Below are 17,772 nucleotides of genomic sequence, written 5' to 3' on the forward strand. Positions count from 1 at the left end.
AGCTAAATTATAAAATGCTATCTTACAGTGTTAGGCTTTCACAAGGTCATAATTTTGGTGTCCATAGAATGGAGTCATGAGAGCTGTAATGTATATGCAGGGAGTCAGGGAGCAGGTACAGAAGGTGAGCTTAATAATAATGAACATGAAGAAAATAGTAAACAGGAGAAGGATACTGAACGAAAACCAATACTGCCTAACGACTGAGGCTGCCGAGGGCTATATGAAGGGAGAATAATCAGGGTGGTGCTAAACGATGGGGAGCGCATGATGGTTGCCAGGTGTGCGTAATCTTGGGTTGCCAGGACCGGTGGTTAGTAGACCAGCGGTCAAGCGCTGGGGGGAGGGAGCAGGAGTAGGAGTGACAAGTGCATTCAGATGCGTGGGCCGCTGCAAATTTTACTACATGATTCCATATGTGTTATTTCATAGTTTTGATGTCTTCACTATTATTCTACAATGAAGAAAATAGTACAAATAAAGAAAAACCCTGGAATGAGTAGGTGTGTCCAAACTTTTGACTGTTACTGTATTTTTTACTTCCGCCTTCTCAAAGGCCTAGACATGTCACACCCGAGGAGAGGGGGGTAGTCGTGTGCGTGTGGAAAGGAGTGGTTTTGTCAAAAGCACTCTGCTATTATAGGTTAGATGTTTTGATTGATTTTGTTTCTTACCATGCAACTACCGTACAATGAACTACCATATTGCGAGAGTTTGGACTTCTGTTTTAAAGCAAAAGGATAAGTCTGAATTGTATTTCACTGTTAGTTTTACAAAAATATTTATACATTTTCAGTTATAAAATGATCCATTTTTGATTTTGTATTAAAAGTACTGATGATGGTGGTACTGTTGCTTCATGCGTTGTACTGTGACTGTCCCCCACGCTAGCTACCGTTTGCGACATGACCGTGATACAGCTGCCTTGATACAGCTGCCCAGTAGGAAACACATCGATACAATGCGGGGTGCACTGGTCGCCAGCTTATCGACTTGTTGTGCAGCCCAATCAGTGTCACGACTTCCGCCGAAGTCGGTCCCTCTCCTTGTTCGGGCGGCGTTCGCCGGTTGACGTCACTGGCCTTCTAGCCATCACCGATCCACTTTTCATTTTCCATTTGTTTTGTCTTTGTATTACACACCTGGTTTCAATCCCCCAATTACCTGTTCATTATTTAACCCTCTGTTCCCCCACGTTTGTTTGTGAGTGACTGTTTCTATGTTGGAAGGTCCGTTATTGTGGACTGCATTTATTATATGTTGAGTAAAATACGTTTATTTACTCATATCTGCTGTCCTGTGCCTGACTCCTTTACACCAGCTACATACAGACTTCCTTACAGAATCACTCACCCGAAAGAATGGAGTCAGCAAGAGCAGACGCCCTCCCTTCAGAGATAGAGGAGCGCATCCAGCAGCACGCAACCATATTGCAACATCTGGGCACTGCCATGGATCGCGTGCTGCAGAAGATGGATCGTTGGGAGAGAGGAGGAGGTCGTCCAGCGCCTCCACCAGCCCCACTACAGCAGGTCCCACTGTCCACCCCTCCTTCACCCGGTTCTAGCGGGATCCGGCTCGCGCTCCCGAGGGAGTATGATGGGACGGCTGCTGGATGCCAGGGGTTCCTACTCCAGCTTGAGCTCTACCTGGCGACCGTCCACCCGGCTCCTTCGGGACGTGAGAGCGTGTCCGCCCTCGTCTCCTGCCTCTCAGGCAAAGCCCTGGAGTGGGCCAACGCCGTATGGAATGAGGGAGACACCTTGACCATTGGACCTGGACCATTACGCAGAGTTCACCTGCCGCTTTGGCAGTTTTCGACCACCTGCCTGCGGTTCGAGCGGAGGGTGAACGACTGTTCCACCTAAGGCAGGGGAAGAGGAGCGCGCGGGATTTTGCATTGGACTTCCGGACCCTGGCTGCCAGCGCGGGATGGAACGACAGGGCCCTGATCGATCACTACCTGTGCAGTCTGTGAGAGGACGTCCGTCGTGAATTGGCCTGCCGAGACACCACCCTCACATTAGACCAGCTGGTGGACATGTCCATCCGGCTGGACAACCTGCTGACGTCCCGTGGACGTCCGGATCGGGACCTGTCAGTATCCATCCCCCAGCACCTCCACTCCGACGCCCATGGAGCTGGGAGGTGCTGCACTTAGGGCGACCAGAGGAGGGGCCATTCCCTGCACCATCTGTGGCTACAGAGGGCACACTGCTGGTGGGTGCTGGGGGGGTACCTCAGGGAGTCGAGGCAGCAGGCAGGGCACTATCGTGTCACCCCAGGTGAGTCGACACCAGGCTAACCCAGAGCCCCCTGTTGCTCACATGATGTGTTTATTTCATTCTCTGGATTTCCAGCATACGGCGCTCGTTGACCGTTCATTTGCCCATAGTTTAGGGGTCCCCTTTGTCCCTGTGGATATATGCCCTTCCCTTTGCACACTCTAGATAGTCGACCATTAGGGTCAGGGCTGATTAGGGAGGCTACTGCTCCACTAGACATGGTTACGCAGGAGGGTCATACGGAGAGAATCAGTCTCTTCCTTGTTGATTCTCCTGCGTTTCCCGTGGTGCCGGGCCTACCCTGGTTGGCCTGTCATGACCCCACTATTTAGTGGCAACAGAGGGCTCTCAAGGGCTGGTCACGAGAGTGCTCAGGGAGGTGTGTGTGGTTTTCCATCAGTGTGACTACGGTGGAAAGTCCAGACCAGGTCTCCACCGTGCGCATCCCCTCAGAATATGCCGATTTGGCTCTCACCTTCTGTTAGAAGGGGGCAACTGAATTACCATCTCATCGACGGGGTGATTGTGCGATAAATCTCCTGGTAGACGCAGCACTTCCCAGGAGTAACGTGCATCCTCTGTCACAGGAGGAGATGGTGGCTATGGAAACATATGTCTCCGAATCCCTGGGGCAGGGATACATTCGGCCCTCCACTTCACTAGCCTTCTCGAGTTTATTTTTTGTGAAGAAGAAGGATGGGGGTCTGCGCTGTGTACTGACTATCGAGGTATCAATCAGATCACTGTGAGGTACAGCTACCCGCTGCCTCTCATCGCCAGTGCGATCGATCGAGTCAATGCACAGGGCGCGCTTCTTCACAAAACTGGATCTCAGGAGCGCTTACAACTAGGTGCGTATCAGGGAGGGGGACGAATGGAAGACAGCATTTAGTACCACCTCTGGGCACTATGAGTACCTCGTCATGCCGTACTGGTTGATGAATGCTCCATCTTCCAGGACTTTGTTGACAAGATTTTCCGGGACCTGCACGGGCAGGGTGTAGTGTTATATATCGACGACATTCTGATACGCTCCGCTATACGCACCGAGCATGTGTCCCTGGTCCACAGGGTGCTTGGTTGACTGTTGGAGCATAACCTGTACGTCAAGGCTGAGTAATGTCTGTTCTTCCAACAGTCCGTCTCCTTCCTAGGGTACCGCATTCCCACTTCAGGGGTGGAGATGGAGAGTGACCGCATTTCAGCCGTGCGTAATTGTCCGACTTCCACCACGGAAAAGGAAGTGCAGCGGTTTCTAGGGTTTTCCAACTACTACCGGAGGTTTATCCAGGGTTTTGGTCAGGTACCAGCTCCCATTACCTCACTGCTGAAGGGGGACCGGTATGGCTGCAGTGGTCGGCTGTGGCAGACAGGGCTTTTGGTCACCTGAAGGCTCTGTTTACCTCTGCTCCTGTGTTTGCTCATCCGGATCCCTCTTTGGCGTTCATAGTGGAGGTGGACGCGTCCGAGGCTGGGATAGGAGCCGTGCTCTCTCAGCGCTCGGGCACGCCACCAAAGCTCTGCCCCTGTGCTTTCTTTTCGAAGATGTGGGGGACCGGGAGCTGTTTGCTGTTGTCAAGGCTCTGAAGGCATGGAGACATTGGCTTGAGGGGGGCTAAACACCCTTTTCTCATCTGGACTGACCACCGTAACCTGGAGTACATCCGGGCAGCGAGGAGACTAAATCCTCGCCAGGCAAGGTGGGCCATGTTTTTACCCATTTTGTTTTCACTCTGTCCTACAGACCAGGTTCCCAGAACGCTAAGGCAGACGCACTGTCCCGGATGCATGACACAGAGGAGCGGTCCATGGATCACACTCCCATACTTCTGGCCTCTTGCCTGGTGGCACCGGTGGTGTGGAATTTGGATGCAGACATAGAGCGGGCATTACACACAGAGTCCATTCCCCCCAGTGTCCAGCTGGGGGCCTGTACGTTCCGTCTGCTGTCCGCGACCGTTTGATCTATTGGGCCCACACGTCACCCTGGGAAGTACTGGTAGTCCACCTTGGCCAAGGTTGCGCCCACTGCAAGGCTCCCAGGCACCTGCCCAGAGGGAAGTTACTACCCCTACCCGTTCCACATGGCCGTGGTCGCACCTGTCGGTGGACTTCCTGACAGATCTTCCTCCATCACAGGGCAACACCACAATCCTGGTCGTTGTGGATCGTTTTTTAAAGTTCTGCCGTCTCCTCCCTTTGCCCGATCTCCCTACGGGGAGACTGTGGAGGCCCTGTTCACACATGTTCACACACGTCTTCTGGCACTACGGGGTGCCTGAGGGTATAGTCTCTGATCGGGGTCCCCAGTTCACGTCCAGGGTCTGGAGAGCGTTCATGGAACGTCTGGGGTTCTCGGTCAGCCTCACCTCAGGTTTTCACCCCGAGAGTAACGGGCAGGTGGAGAGAGTAAATCAGGATGTGGGTAGGTTTCTACGGTCATATTGTCAGGACCGGCCGGGGGAGAGGCCGGCGTTCAGAGGTGGCCCAAAACTCACTCCGCCACTCCTCCACTAACCTCTCTCCTTTCCAATGCGTACTGGGGTATCAGCCGGTTCTGGCACCGCGGCATCAGAGCCATATCGAAGCTCCTGCGGTGGACAAATGGTTTAAGCACTTGGAGGAGACCTGGGACGCGACCCATGTGTACCTGCAACGGGCCGTGAGGCGGCAGAAGGCAAGCGCCGACCGCCACCACAGTGAGGACCCGGTGTTCGCACCGGGGGACCTGGTCTGGCTTTCGACCCGAAACCTGCCACTGCGCCTGCCCTGCCGGAAGCTGGGTCCGCGGTTTGTGGGGCTGAGTCCTGAGGAGCCTGAACGAGGTATGCTAAAGGTTACAGCTTCCCCCAGATTACCGTATTAATCCATGTGTCTCTCCTCAGGCCGGTGGTGGCTGGTCCACTCCAGGAGTGTGAGGTGCGGGAGGTTCCTCCGCCCCCCCTGGACATCGAGGGGGCCCCGGCATATTCTGGCCTTCAGTACCTTGTGGAGTGGGAGAGGTACGGTCCGGAGGAGAGATGCTGGGTGCCGGTGGAGGACGTCTTGGACCCTTTGTTGCTGTGGGAGTTCCACTGTCTCCATCCGGATCGCCCTGCGCCTTGTCCTCTGGGTCGTCCCCGAGGTTGGTGTCGGCACGCTGCCAGAGCCGCGAGTCAAGGGGGTACTGTCACGACTTCCGCCGAAGTCGGTCCCTTTCCTTGTTCGGGCGGCGTTCGGCAGTCGACGTCACCAGCCTCCTAGCCATCGCCGATCCACTTTTCATTTTCAATTTGTCTTGTCTTTGTCTTACACACCTGGTTTCAATCCCCCAATCACCTGTTCATTATTTAACCTTCTGTTCCCCCATATTTGTTTGTGAGTGATTGTGTCTATGTAGGAAGGTCCGTTATTGTGGGCTCTGTTTTGTATTGAATTTAATATATGTTGAGTAAAATACGTTTATTTACCATACTTAATCCTGAGAGCGTGAGCAGAAGCCTAGTTTTCCCACAATCTTGCTAGCTTGTGTTGTAGTGTGAGGCGACTGCAAGCCATATGATGTTTTTGCTAATTCGTTAACATCGTCCTTCAAGATTAGCTTTAAACATTAATAAGTACATTTTCAGATCATCATTTGATGACTGACACCTTTTTTTTGCAGCTCGCTTGTTGTTAGCTATCTATTTGAAAATAATGCATGTGAAACATTGTTGCATTTAAACTTTAGATCACCGGTTACTTTGCGTGCTGAACGTGATAAAATATGTTTGCAATGGGAAGTAATAGTTGTTCTTTCGTACACGGCGTGTGCACGTTACAGTCGCTGTCCTTTCAGCACCAGGAGCCTGTTGTCACGCCTTGGTCTTAGTGTTTTGTGTTTTCGTTATATATTTGGTCAGGCCAGGGTGTGACAGGGGTTTAGGTGTTGTATTTCGTATTGGGGTTTGTTGTATTTGGGATCGCGGCTGATTAGGGGTGTTGTATAGGCTTGGCTGCCTGAGGCGGTTCTCAATCAGCTGTCAGGTGATTCTCGTTGCCTCTGATTGGGAACCGTATTTAGGTAGCCTGAGTTTCGCTTTGTCTTTTGTGGGTGATTGTTCCTGTCTCTGTGTAGTGTTCACCAGATAGGCTGTATTAGGTTTCACGTTCCGTTTGTTGTTTTTTTGTATTTATCGTTATTTCATGTACCGTCACTTTTTTTCATTAAAAACATGAGTAACCACCACGCTGCATTTCGGTCTGACTCTCTTTCAACAAACGAAGAACGCCGTTACAGCGACGGCAGGAAAAGCGAAAGGAGGAATGGACAGGGGAAGACGTATTGGATGGCATGGAGTATACGACGTGGGAGGAAATCGACAGGTGGGCGGCCGACCCAGAGAGAGTGCAGGAGCCCGCATGGGATTCGCTAGAGCAGTGCGAAGAAGGCTATATGCGAATGGAGTTGGAGAAAAGAAAGACACGGCGGCGCAGAGCGAAGCCCGAAAAGCAGCCCCAAAAATGTATTGGGGGGGGGGGGGCTCAGAGGGAGAGTGGCTGAGTCAGGTGTCAGACCTGAGCCAACTCTCCTTGTTTATCGTGAGGAGCCAAGGAGGAGACCAGAACCAGAGCCGGTGTTAGAGGTGAGCGAAGATGAGACTGTGAAGGAGTTAATGGGGAAAGTGGAGTGGAGAGTAATGAGGGAGTTGCTAGCTTGGTGCTATAGATATCATATTCGTCCGACGGATCGTGTCGGGGATTTGATGGCACCTGAGTTAGCGCTCCATACTCGTCCTGAGGTGCGTGTTAGTCGGCTGGTGAAGTTGGTGCCAGCCTCACGCACCAGGCCTCCTGTGCACATCCCTAGCCTTGCACAATCCTGTGCCACCTCCACACACCAGTCCTCCGGTAGCAGCTCCCCGCACCAGGCTTCCTGTGCGTGTCCTCGCTCCAGTATCACCAGTGCCCGCACCACGCATCAGGCCTACAGTGCGCCTCGCCTCTCCTGCTCTGTCGGAGTCTCCCGCCTGTTCAGCACAGCCAGAGCCTTCCTTCCCTCCTGCGCTGTCGGAGTCTCCCGCTTGTTCAGCGCAGCCAGCGTTTTCCTCCTCTCCTGCGCTGCCGGAGGCTCCTGCCTGTTTGAAGCAGCCTGAGCTGCCAGTCTGCAAGGAGCTGTCAGTCTGCATGAAGCAGCCAGAGCTGTCAGTCTGCAAGGAGCTGCCAGTCTGCAAGGAGCTGTCAGTCTGCAAGGAGCTGCCAGTCTGCAAGGAGCTGTCAGTCTGCAAGGAGCTGCCAGTCTGCAAGGAGCTGCCAGTCTGTAAGGAGCTGTCAGTCTGCATGAAGCAGCCAGAGCTGTCAGTCTGCAAGGAGCTGCCAGTCTGCAAGGAGCTGCCAGTCTGCAAGGAGCTGTCAGTCTGCATGGAGCTGCCAGTCTGCAAGGAGCTGCCAGTCTGCAAGGAGCTGCCAGTCTGCAAGGAGCTGTCAGCCTGCAAGGAGCTGCCAGTCTGCAGGGAACTGTCAGTCTGCAAGGAGCTGTCAGTCTGCAAGGAGCTGCCAGTCTGCAAGGAGCTGCCAGTTTGCAAGGAGCTGCCAGTCTGCAAGGAGCTGCCAGTCTGCAAGGAGCTGTCAGCCTGCATGGAGCAGTCAGAGCTGTCAGTCTGCATAGAGCAGCTAGATCCGCCAGTCAACCAGAATCTTCCAGATCTGCTAGTCAACCTGAATCTTCCAGATCCGCCAATCAGCCAGGATTTACCGGAGCCTACTACCTACATGAACTTCATCTCAGTACTGGGCTTCCTCTCAGTACTGGGCTTCCTCTCAGTACTGGGCTTCCTCTCAGTACTGGGCTTCCCCTCAGTTCCGGGCTGCCCCTCAGTTCCGGGCTGCCCCTCAGTTCCGGGCTGCCCCTCAGTTCCGGGCTGCCTCTCAGTCCCGAGCTGCCCCTCAGTCCCGAGCTGCCTCAGTCCCGAGCTGCCCCTCAGTCCCGAGCTGCCCCTCAGTCCCGAGCTGCCCCTCAGTCCCGAGCTGTCCCTCAGTCCCGAGATGCCCCTCAGTCACGAGCTGCTCCTTAGTTCTATGGGGTTGTGGGTGAGGACTATTAGGCCATGGTCGGCGGCGAGGGTGGATTATCCCAGGACGCGAAGGGGAGGAACGAGGACATTAATGAAGTGGGGTCCACGTCCCGAGCCGGAGCCGCCACCAATGACAGACGCCCACCCGGACCCTCCCTTTGGTTTTGAGGTGCGTCCGGGAGTCCGCACCTTGGGGGGGGGGGGTTCTGTCACGCCTTGGTCTTAGTGTTTTGTGTTTTCGTTATATATTTGGTCAGGCCAGGGTGTGACAGGGGTTTACGTGTTGTATTTCGTATTGGGGTTTGTTGTATTTGGGATCGCGGCTGATTAGGGGTGTTGTATAGGCTTGGCTGCCTGAGGCGGTTCTCAATCAGCTGTCAGGTGATTCTCGTTGCCTCTGATTGGGAACCGTATTTAGGTAGCCTGAGTTATGCTTTGTCTTTTGTGGGTGATTGTTCCTGTCTCTGTGTAGTGTTCACCAGATAGGCTGTATTAGGTTTCACGTTCCGTTTGTTGTTTTTTTGTATTTATCGTTATTTCATGTACCGTCACTTTTTTTCATTAAAAACATGAGTAACCACCACGCTGCATTTCGGTCCGACTCTCTTTCAACAAACGAAGAACGCCGTTACACCTGTCAACGTTGATGTGCCACTGTTGTAATTATTTATCCCCACTGAAGTCCTAGGTCCAATAGTCACGGTTGGCCACTGGCATCTAGGGATGCATAGACATTCTGGTGACTATTCTACTTTAGGACATGTGGACGTGGAAATTCTTGTCTCTGTTGGGTTGGAAGAGCACTTTTCCTTGTGTGTAATTTGTCGTCTTGAGGGTCTCCAAGTTGACTGTGTCTTAGCGGAGAGAGAAACACAAACACACATATTACAGGATTTGAAGACAGTGGAGAACAGGTAGAGATATACACACAGTGAGGGTCTGTTGCCTTGCTGCATAGTTATCCCATTACGTCACTGGCAAGCAGCCCAGTCTCTGAGCAAGATGCTGAGTGGACACAAATCAAGGTGATGCTAGTGGAATCCACCAATCCTCATTTAATTTCAAATAATCTCTCTCCCTAGCCCTGTCACTTGACCTTTGTGGGCTTCTTTATAAATAGATGATTGGTGAATGGTTTTGGTAAAAGGTTAGGCCGTGTTGCTCAATTCAACTTAACAGCCTCCCAGAAATGTGACACGTTGACATTTCTCCACAAGCCAGGATGCCATCAAGAAAGAAAATGGTATACAAATGATATTGTTCAAGTTTACTATCGCAGAATTTAAAGGATATAAGTTTTATGTTCATACATACAGTGCATTCGGAAAGTATTCAGACCCCTTGACTTTGTTTGTTACAGCCTTACTCTAAAATGCATAAAACTATTTGTTTTACTCATCAATCTACACACAATACCCAATAATGACAAAGTGAAAACAGGTTTTTAGAAATACCTTATTTAATACCTTAAGTATTCAAAATTGAGCTCAGGTGCATCCTGTTTACATTGATCATCCTTGATCATCCTCCAATTGGTTGGACATGATTTCAACCTCTTTTAAACCTCTCTTTCATATCATCTGAGATTGATTGGAAAGCTGCCGCTGTCATCCTCCTCTTCAAAGGGGGAGACACTCTAGACCCAAATTGCTACAGACCTGTATCTATCCTACCCTGCCTTTCTAAGGTCTTCGATAGTCAAGTCAACAAACAGATTACCGACCATTTTGAATCCCACCGTACCTTCTCCGCTATGCAATCTGGTTTCAGAGCTGGTCATGGGTGCACCTCAGCTACGCTCAAGGTCCTAAACAATATCATAACCGCCATCGATAAAAGACATTACTGTGCAGCCGTATTCATCAACCTGGCCAAGGCATTCGACTCTGTCAATCACCACATTCTTATTAGCAGACTCAACAGCCTTGGTTTCTCAAATTATTGCCTCGCCTGGTTCAGCAACTACTTCTCTGATAGAGTTCAGTGTGTCAAATCTGAGGGCCTGTTGTCCGGACCTCTAGTCTCTATGGGGGTGCCACAATTCTCGGGCCAACTCTCTTCTCTGTATACATCAATGATGTCGCTCTCGCTGCTGGTGATTCTCTGATCCACCTCTACAACACAATTCTGTATACTTCTGGCCCTTCTTTGGACACTGTGTTAACTAACCTAAAGACGAGCTTCAATGCCATACAACTCTCCTTCTGTGGCCTCCAACTGCTCTTAAATGCAAGTAAAACTAAGTGCATGCTCTTCAACCAATCCCTGCCCGCACCTGCCCGCTCGTCCAGCATCACTACTCTGGACGGTTCTGACTTAGAATATGTGTACAACTACAAATACCTAGGTGTCTGGTAGACTGTAAAACTCTCCTTACAGGCTCACATTAAGCATCCCCAATCCAAAATTAAATCTAGAATCGGCTTCTATATCGCAACAAAGCATCCTTCACTCATGCTGCCAAACATACCCTCGTAAAACTGACCACCCTACCGATCCTTGACTTCAGCGATAAAATAACACCCTACTCAACAAATTGGATGCAGTCTATCACAGTGCCATCCGTTTTGTCACCAAAGCCCCATATATTACCCACCACTGTGACCTGTACGCTCTTGTTCCAATTACTAGTCAAACGCTCTAACCACTAGGCTACCCTGCCGTTTCAGGAGCTTTTGTTCATTTTTATATTTTAGCCCCATTCCTGCAGAACGGGGATGAGGAAGTCAATCACTGGTTGGAGTCAGTTTCTGAAAAACAAGTCAAATTGCAAAAAAGTGTCTGGACACTTCAATAACATACCGTTTACATCCAAAATACAAATTTGGTTGTAAAAAAGTTAACTTCTCCTTTAATGAGAGTGTAAACAATAAATAAATAATAATTTATTTAATAAGCAAAGGCAGTTATAGTGCTTTCAATAAGGGCAGCATTAGACGTCTACCGACATCCTTGATATTTTACTCTAATGTGAGGTTGTACTCAATTGACTGAACAGCAGCACTTGCTCCTGTCTGTCATTTTCTACTGTGCATTTCTTTGTTTTATAATCTTTGACGTAGAAGTGGACGGCTTTCTCCTTGAGGAAACCTACTAGAGAAATACTAAAAGAGACAATGTTCCATAAACTGTAGGTAAGTAGGTAAGTAGGACTGGGTTCTGAGCGGAGAGTTCCACACTTCTGCTCTTCTCTATAACCTGTAGGGAACTCAATATATGGTCTATACTTGGCATGTAGGTCGCTCACTTATGGGTGGCGCAAATTGGAATATGCTAACAGCAGGAATCTCTGCTGACTGGTAGACAGAATGTGTGTTTCGCCTGGAGATGAGTTTCAATGGTGATGCTCTGATTAGATAAATCCTGATTCCAACGTGTAGAAGCTGTGGACTGTGATTCCATTTCTCTCTCATGCTTGGAGCAAGGGCCATTGGTATAACAAGACTCACATTACGAGAGATTATGCACACTACAGCTCGCAATGCATCATGGCATTTTCAAGTCACTTTCACTGCACAGTGAAGAGACAACAACATATCATACTCCTTACAGAAAAAAAACATGAATTTCACATGTAATAATCTTACGTGAAGTTAATGTGATAACGTGACAACATGTAAAAGCAACATGTGATAACATGAAACTACACATGTGAAAACATGGTCTCATGTGAAATAAATGTGACAACATGGAGAAGCAACATTTCAACATGAATATATGAAACTACACATTTGAGCACATGACTTTATGTGAAACGTGGCAACATTGGGGATGCAACATTTCGACAAAGGCTTTTAACATGTGAGAAAGTAAAATTGCTGAAAAATTGTGAAATTGCTCATGAATCTTTTTTCACATTAAAGTTTTTCACGTTCATTTGTATCTTTTTCTTTTATTGTATTCGGTTCCTCATTAGCTACTGCTAAACTAAAGCAGCTACTCTTCCTGGGGTCCACAAAAATCATAAAACATATAATACATAACATTAATAGACAAGTACATCACAAGGACAGAACTACATTTTTTAAATATTTTTATTCAACCTTTATTTTACCGGGTAAGTTGACTGAGAACACATTCTCATTTACAGCGACGACCTGGGGAATAGTTACAGGGGAGAGGAAGGGGGATGAATAAGACAATTGGATGCTGGGGATGATTAGATGGTCATGATGGTATGAAGGCCAGATTGGGAATTTAGTCAGGACACCAGAGTTAACACCCCTTTCATACATTTATGCCTTCATAATCAAGTGATTCATAGACACTACTGAAAGTAAGTGCAACACATGAAAATGGAAATGCAATTACATGGAGGTGTGTTGCAAATAGGCTGACAATAGGCTGACACACGCTAAATTCCCCTGATGTGAATATAATCACCTTTTATCACTAAATCCCCATGACACAGTGTGGAGTGTGTTTTTTTGGGCCCGACGGACACATTTTCTTTGGTTAAAGAAAGAAGAAACTCTGTTGAGCATATCTAGAGACCTCTTCTTCCTTCGCATAGAAGACTCTCAGCGAGTCACAGACAAGCTGTGGAGCGTAGCTTTAAAGTGCTCCGAAACATGTGGCAACCTTCTTTGGAGTTCAGTGAAACAGTCTATTAGGGTCTAGACATTGTGTGGAACACCATCTGAATCGACAAGATTACACACAATCACATTTACAGTGCCTTGCGAAAGTATTCGGCCCCCTTGAACTTTGCGACCTTTTGCCACATTTCAGGCTTCAAACATAAAGATATAAAACTGTATGTTTTTGTGAAGAATCAACAACACAAGTGGGACACAATCATGAAGTGGAACGACATTTATTGTATATTTCAAACTTTTAACAAATCAAAAACTGAAAAATTGGGCGTGCAAAATTATTCAGCCCCTTTACTTTCAGTGCAGCAAACTCTCTCCAGAAGTTCAGTGAGGATCTCTGAATGATCCAATGTTGACCTAAATGACTAATGATGATAAATACAATCCACCTGTGTGTAATCAAGTCTCCGTATAAATGCACCTGCACTGTGATAGTCTCAGAGGTCCGTTAAAAGCGCAGAGAGCATCATGAAGAACAAGGAACACACCAGGCAGGTCCGAGATACTGTTGTGAAGAAGTTGAAAGTTTACATTTCCCAAGCTTTAAACATCCCAAGGAGCACTGTGCAAGCGATAATATTGAAATGGAAGGAGTATCAGACCACTGCAAATCTACCAAGACCTGGCCGTCCCTCTAAACTTTCAGCTCATACAAGGAGAAGACTGATCAGAGATGCAGCCAAGAGGCCCATGATCACTCTGGATGAACTGCAGAGATCTACAGCTGAGGTGGGAGACTCTGTCCATAGGACAACAATCAGTCGTATATTGCACAAATCTGGCCTTTATGGAAGAGTGGCAAGAAGAAAGCCATTTCTTCAAGATATCCATAAAAAGTGTTGTTTAAAGTTTGCCACAAACCACCTGGGAGACACACCAAACATGTGGAAGAAGGTGCTCTGGTCAGATGAAACCAAAATTGAACTTTTTGGCAACAATGCAAAACGTTATGTTTGGCGTAAAAGCAACACAGCTCATCACCCTGAACACTTTATCCCCACTGTCAAACATGGTGGTGGCAGCATCATGGTTTGGGCCTGCTTTTCTTCAGCAGGGACAGGGAAGATGGTTCAAATTGATGGGAAGATGGATGGAGCCAAATACAGGACCATTCTGGAAGAACACCTGATGGAGTCTGCAAAAGACCTGAGACTGGGACGGAGATTTGTCTTCCAACAAGACAATGATCCAAAACATAAAGCAAAATCTACAATGGAATGGTTCAAAAATAAACATATCCAGGTGTTAGAATGGCCAAGTCAAAGTCCAGACCTGAATCCAATTGAGAATCTGTGGAAAGAACTGAAAACTGCTGTTCACAAATGCTCTCCATTCAACCTCACTGAGCTCGAGCTGTTTTGCAAGGAGGAATGGGAAAAAATTTCAGTCTCTCGATGTGCAAAACTGATAGAGACATACCCCAAGAGACTTACAGCTGTAATCGCAGCAAAAGGTGGCGCTACAAAGTATTAACTTAAAGGGGGCTGAATAATTTTGCACGCCCAATTTTTCAGTTTTTGATTTGTTAAAAAAGTTTGAAATATCCAATAAATGTTGTTCCACTTCATGATTGTGTCCCACTTGTTGTTGATCCTTCACAAAAAAAATACAGTTTTATATCTTTATGTTTGAAGCCTGAAATGTGGCAAAAGGTCGCAAAGTTCAAGGGGGCCGAATACTTTCGCAAGGCACTGTATCAACTCAGAGTTCTGGGCCCTGTATTCAAAAAGCATCTCAGAGTAGGAGTGCTGATCAGTTTCTCTTTTTAGATCATAATGAATAAGATTGTATAACATTGTACGGCTAGAACAGGGTCACACAGAGTGTTTCCAATCTACTTTGAAACAAAATTATACACCTCACACACATGGTTATGGGCTTAAAAAAAAGAAGACCCCTGTACCAAGATATAGAGTTAAAATGTATTCAATTTTGAGTTTGCATCCCAACATTACACTTTAAGTACATCACAGAAGATTGAAATGTAACAAAACTGTTTGACATAGAAGCATTGGATTTTCTGCATTTAGAAAGAAAGTATTGTTTATTAATTATGAAAAATATAAATAACATTCCAAGTGTCCCGAGGGGAGATCTGAAGGGCTTGAATCTAACGCGTCCCTATCTCCAAGAGGACAGAGTGTTGTGAAGAAAGAGGCCTAATAGGGAAAATGTCCCACCTCAATACCACCTCCCCGTGTTGCCATAATGGAGTGTCCACGGCCCTTAATGGAACCAACCTCCCACCTCAACAGTCCCTATTCACTCAGTCATCATTCACGGCCATCACTTCCTCAGAACATAATGGTTTTAGAGGGTCCCTTTTATCCCATTGTCTCTGGGCCTCTGTGTCTTCTTCCTATTCGGAAGCCCAAACTGGAGAAATGGTCCTGTTAGCGGGGCTTGGTGCCTGACCTCTGAACCCCTCATTCAGCTTTGTTTTGGGTCTCTGTCCCACTTGCTAAGGCGAATCAGACCCAGGTCGGCTCATGGAGAAAGGGAGCCACTGGGTGTCTCATTGTTTTCGCATTCATTACATGTGGGCCCCAGAGTGAACACCTACGCTCCTCATAGCGACACACAGTCCCGGGTAAATATCCGCATAAAGTGACAGCTCCTATTAGGCGAGCGATGCATTTGAATTGAGAGAAGGGGTTTCAAGGAACAACCAACGACGACATGGGAGTATTCGATAGGGGAAGACCATGCAGTGCATTTTCTGTGTTGTTGTGCAATGCAATGCTATGCAAACACAATAATATCATATGATAATGGGCAATAACACATCGGAAAGTCATCAAAAGTGATGAGAGGTGTTAAAACTTTTACTGCGCTTCGTGCATCACGTGGCAGAGTAGCTCAAATGAATACTCGCAAAGCCGATATGTTTACCTTTCGTATACTCCGCACCACTATTATTCCGACAGGGAGGAGAGGTGATCCTTCAGGGCAGGCTGCTGTTCAAGGCAGGGATGCCAGCCACCTAGGCTGTGGTACTCTGGTTCTGGCTCCGTGCTTTAGGTGGCAGGAGAGTACCAGGGGGAGAGGGCTTAGTTAGTTAGACCTCACTAGCCGAGGTCAAGGGGTTGGGTGGATGACTGCGAGGAGAGGAGAGTGCTGGAGAGGGATTAGGAGGCAGCTGACAGGCCACGCAGCACAGCAGCCAGCCCTACCACAAACTACACACAACCCTGTTCCTGCCATGGCCCAAGACTAAGGATTAGCACACAGACAGACAGACAGACAGCCATATACATTCCCAGACAGACAGACAGCCATATACATTCCCAGACAGACAGACAGACAGCCATATACATTCCCAGACAGCCATAAACATTCCCAGACAGACAGCCATATACATTCCCAGACAGACAGACAGACAGACAGACAGACAGACAGACAGACAGACAGACAGACAGACAGACAGACAGACAGACAGACAGACAGACAGACAGACAGACAGACAGACAGACAGACAGACAGACAGACAGACAGACAGACAGACAGACAGACAGACAGACAGACAGACAGACAGACAGACAGACAGACAGACAGACAGACAGACAGACAGACAGACAGACAGACAGACAGACAGACAGACAGACAGACAGACAGACAGACAGACAGACAGACAGACAGACAGACAGACAGACAGACAGACAGACAGACAGACAGACAGACAGACAGACAGACAGACAGACAGACAGACAGACAGACAGACAGACAGACAGACAGACAGACAGACAGACAGACAGACAGACAGACAGACAGACAGACAGACAGACAGACAGACAGACAGACAGACAGACAGACAGACAGACAGACAGACAGACAGACAGACAGACAGACAGACAGACAGACAGACAGACAGACAGACAGACAGACAGACAGACAGACAGACAGACAGACAGACAGACAGACAGACAGACAGACAGACAGACAGACAGCCAGACAGCCAGCCAGCCAGCCAGCAGCCAGCCAGCCAGCCAGCCAGCCAGCCAGCCAGCCAGCCAGCCAGCCAGCCAGCCAGCCAGCCAGCCAGCCAGCCAGCCAGCCAGCCAGCCAGCCAGCCAGCCAGCCAGCCAGCCAGCCAGCCAGCCAGCCAGCCAGCCAGCCAGCCAGCCAGCCAGCCAGCCAGCCAGGCCAGCCAGCCAGCCAGCCAGCCAGCCAGCCAGCCAGCCAGCCAGCCAGCCAGCCAGCCAGCCAGCCAGCCAGCCAGCCAGCCAGCCAGCCAGCCAGCCAGCCAGCCAGCCAGCCAGCCAGCCAGCCAGCCAGCCAGCCAGCCAGCCAGCCAGCCAGCCAGCCAGCCAGCCAGCCAGCCAGCCAGCCAGCCAGCCAGCCAGCCAGCCAGCCAGCCAGCCAGCCAGCCAGCCAGCCAGCCAGCCAGCCAGCCAGCCAGCCAGCCAGCCAGCCAGCCATATATATTCACAGACACCCATATACATTCACAGACAGCCATATACATTCACAGACAGACAGACAGCCATATACATTCACAGACAGACAGACAGCCATATACATTCACAGACAGACAGACAGCCATATACATTCACAGACAGACAGACAGCCATATACATTCACAGACAGACAGACATATACATTCACAGCCAGCCAGACAGATAGCCAGACAGACAGACAGACAGTGTTAGAGAAACCAGACAAGACAGGCAGGTAGGTAGACAGATAGACAGACAGAGACATACATTCATGAGAGAGACAGACAGACTGCTGCAGCTCTGCTACTGTAATTGTCAGATGGGGGAGGAGAAGAGGCAGGGGACCCATGTGGGTAATTGGGGGCCCTCCCTTGATTGGGTAACTGATTCATATTTTGGGGGCTGGGTCCAAGCCCACAGGGGG

The 17,772-nt window shown here is 49.0% G+C and overlaps 1 non-coding gene across 1 annotated transcript; it reads right to left on the bottom strand.

Annotated features, from left to right (window-relative positions):
• Window positions 1–11,384: 11,384 nt before the first annotated feature.
• On the bottom strand, window positions 11,385–11,439 carry LOC116354895 (U7 small nuclear RNA). Its single transcript, XR_004204105.1, has one exon. It is a non-coding gene; the product is annotated as a U7 small nuclear RNA (small nuclear RNA).
• Window positions 11,440–17,772: the final 6,333 nt, after the last annotated feature.

Source organism: Oncorhynchus kisutch, linkage group LG18, assembly GCF_002021735.2.
Source record: "Oncorhynchus kisutch isolate 150728-3 linkage group LG18, Okis_V2, whole genome shotgun sequence".
Taxonomy (NCBI): Eukaryota; Metazoa; Chordata; class Actinopteri; order Salmoniformes; family Salmonidae; genus Oncorhynchus; species Oncorhynchus kisutch.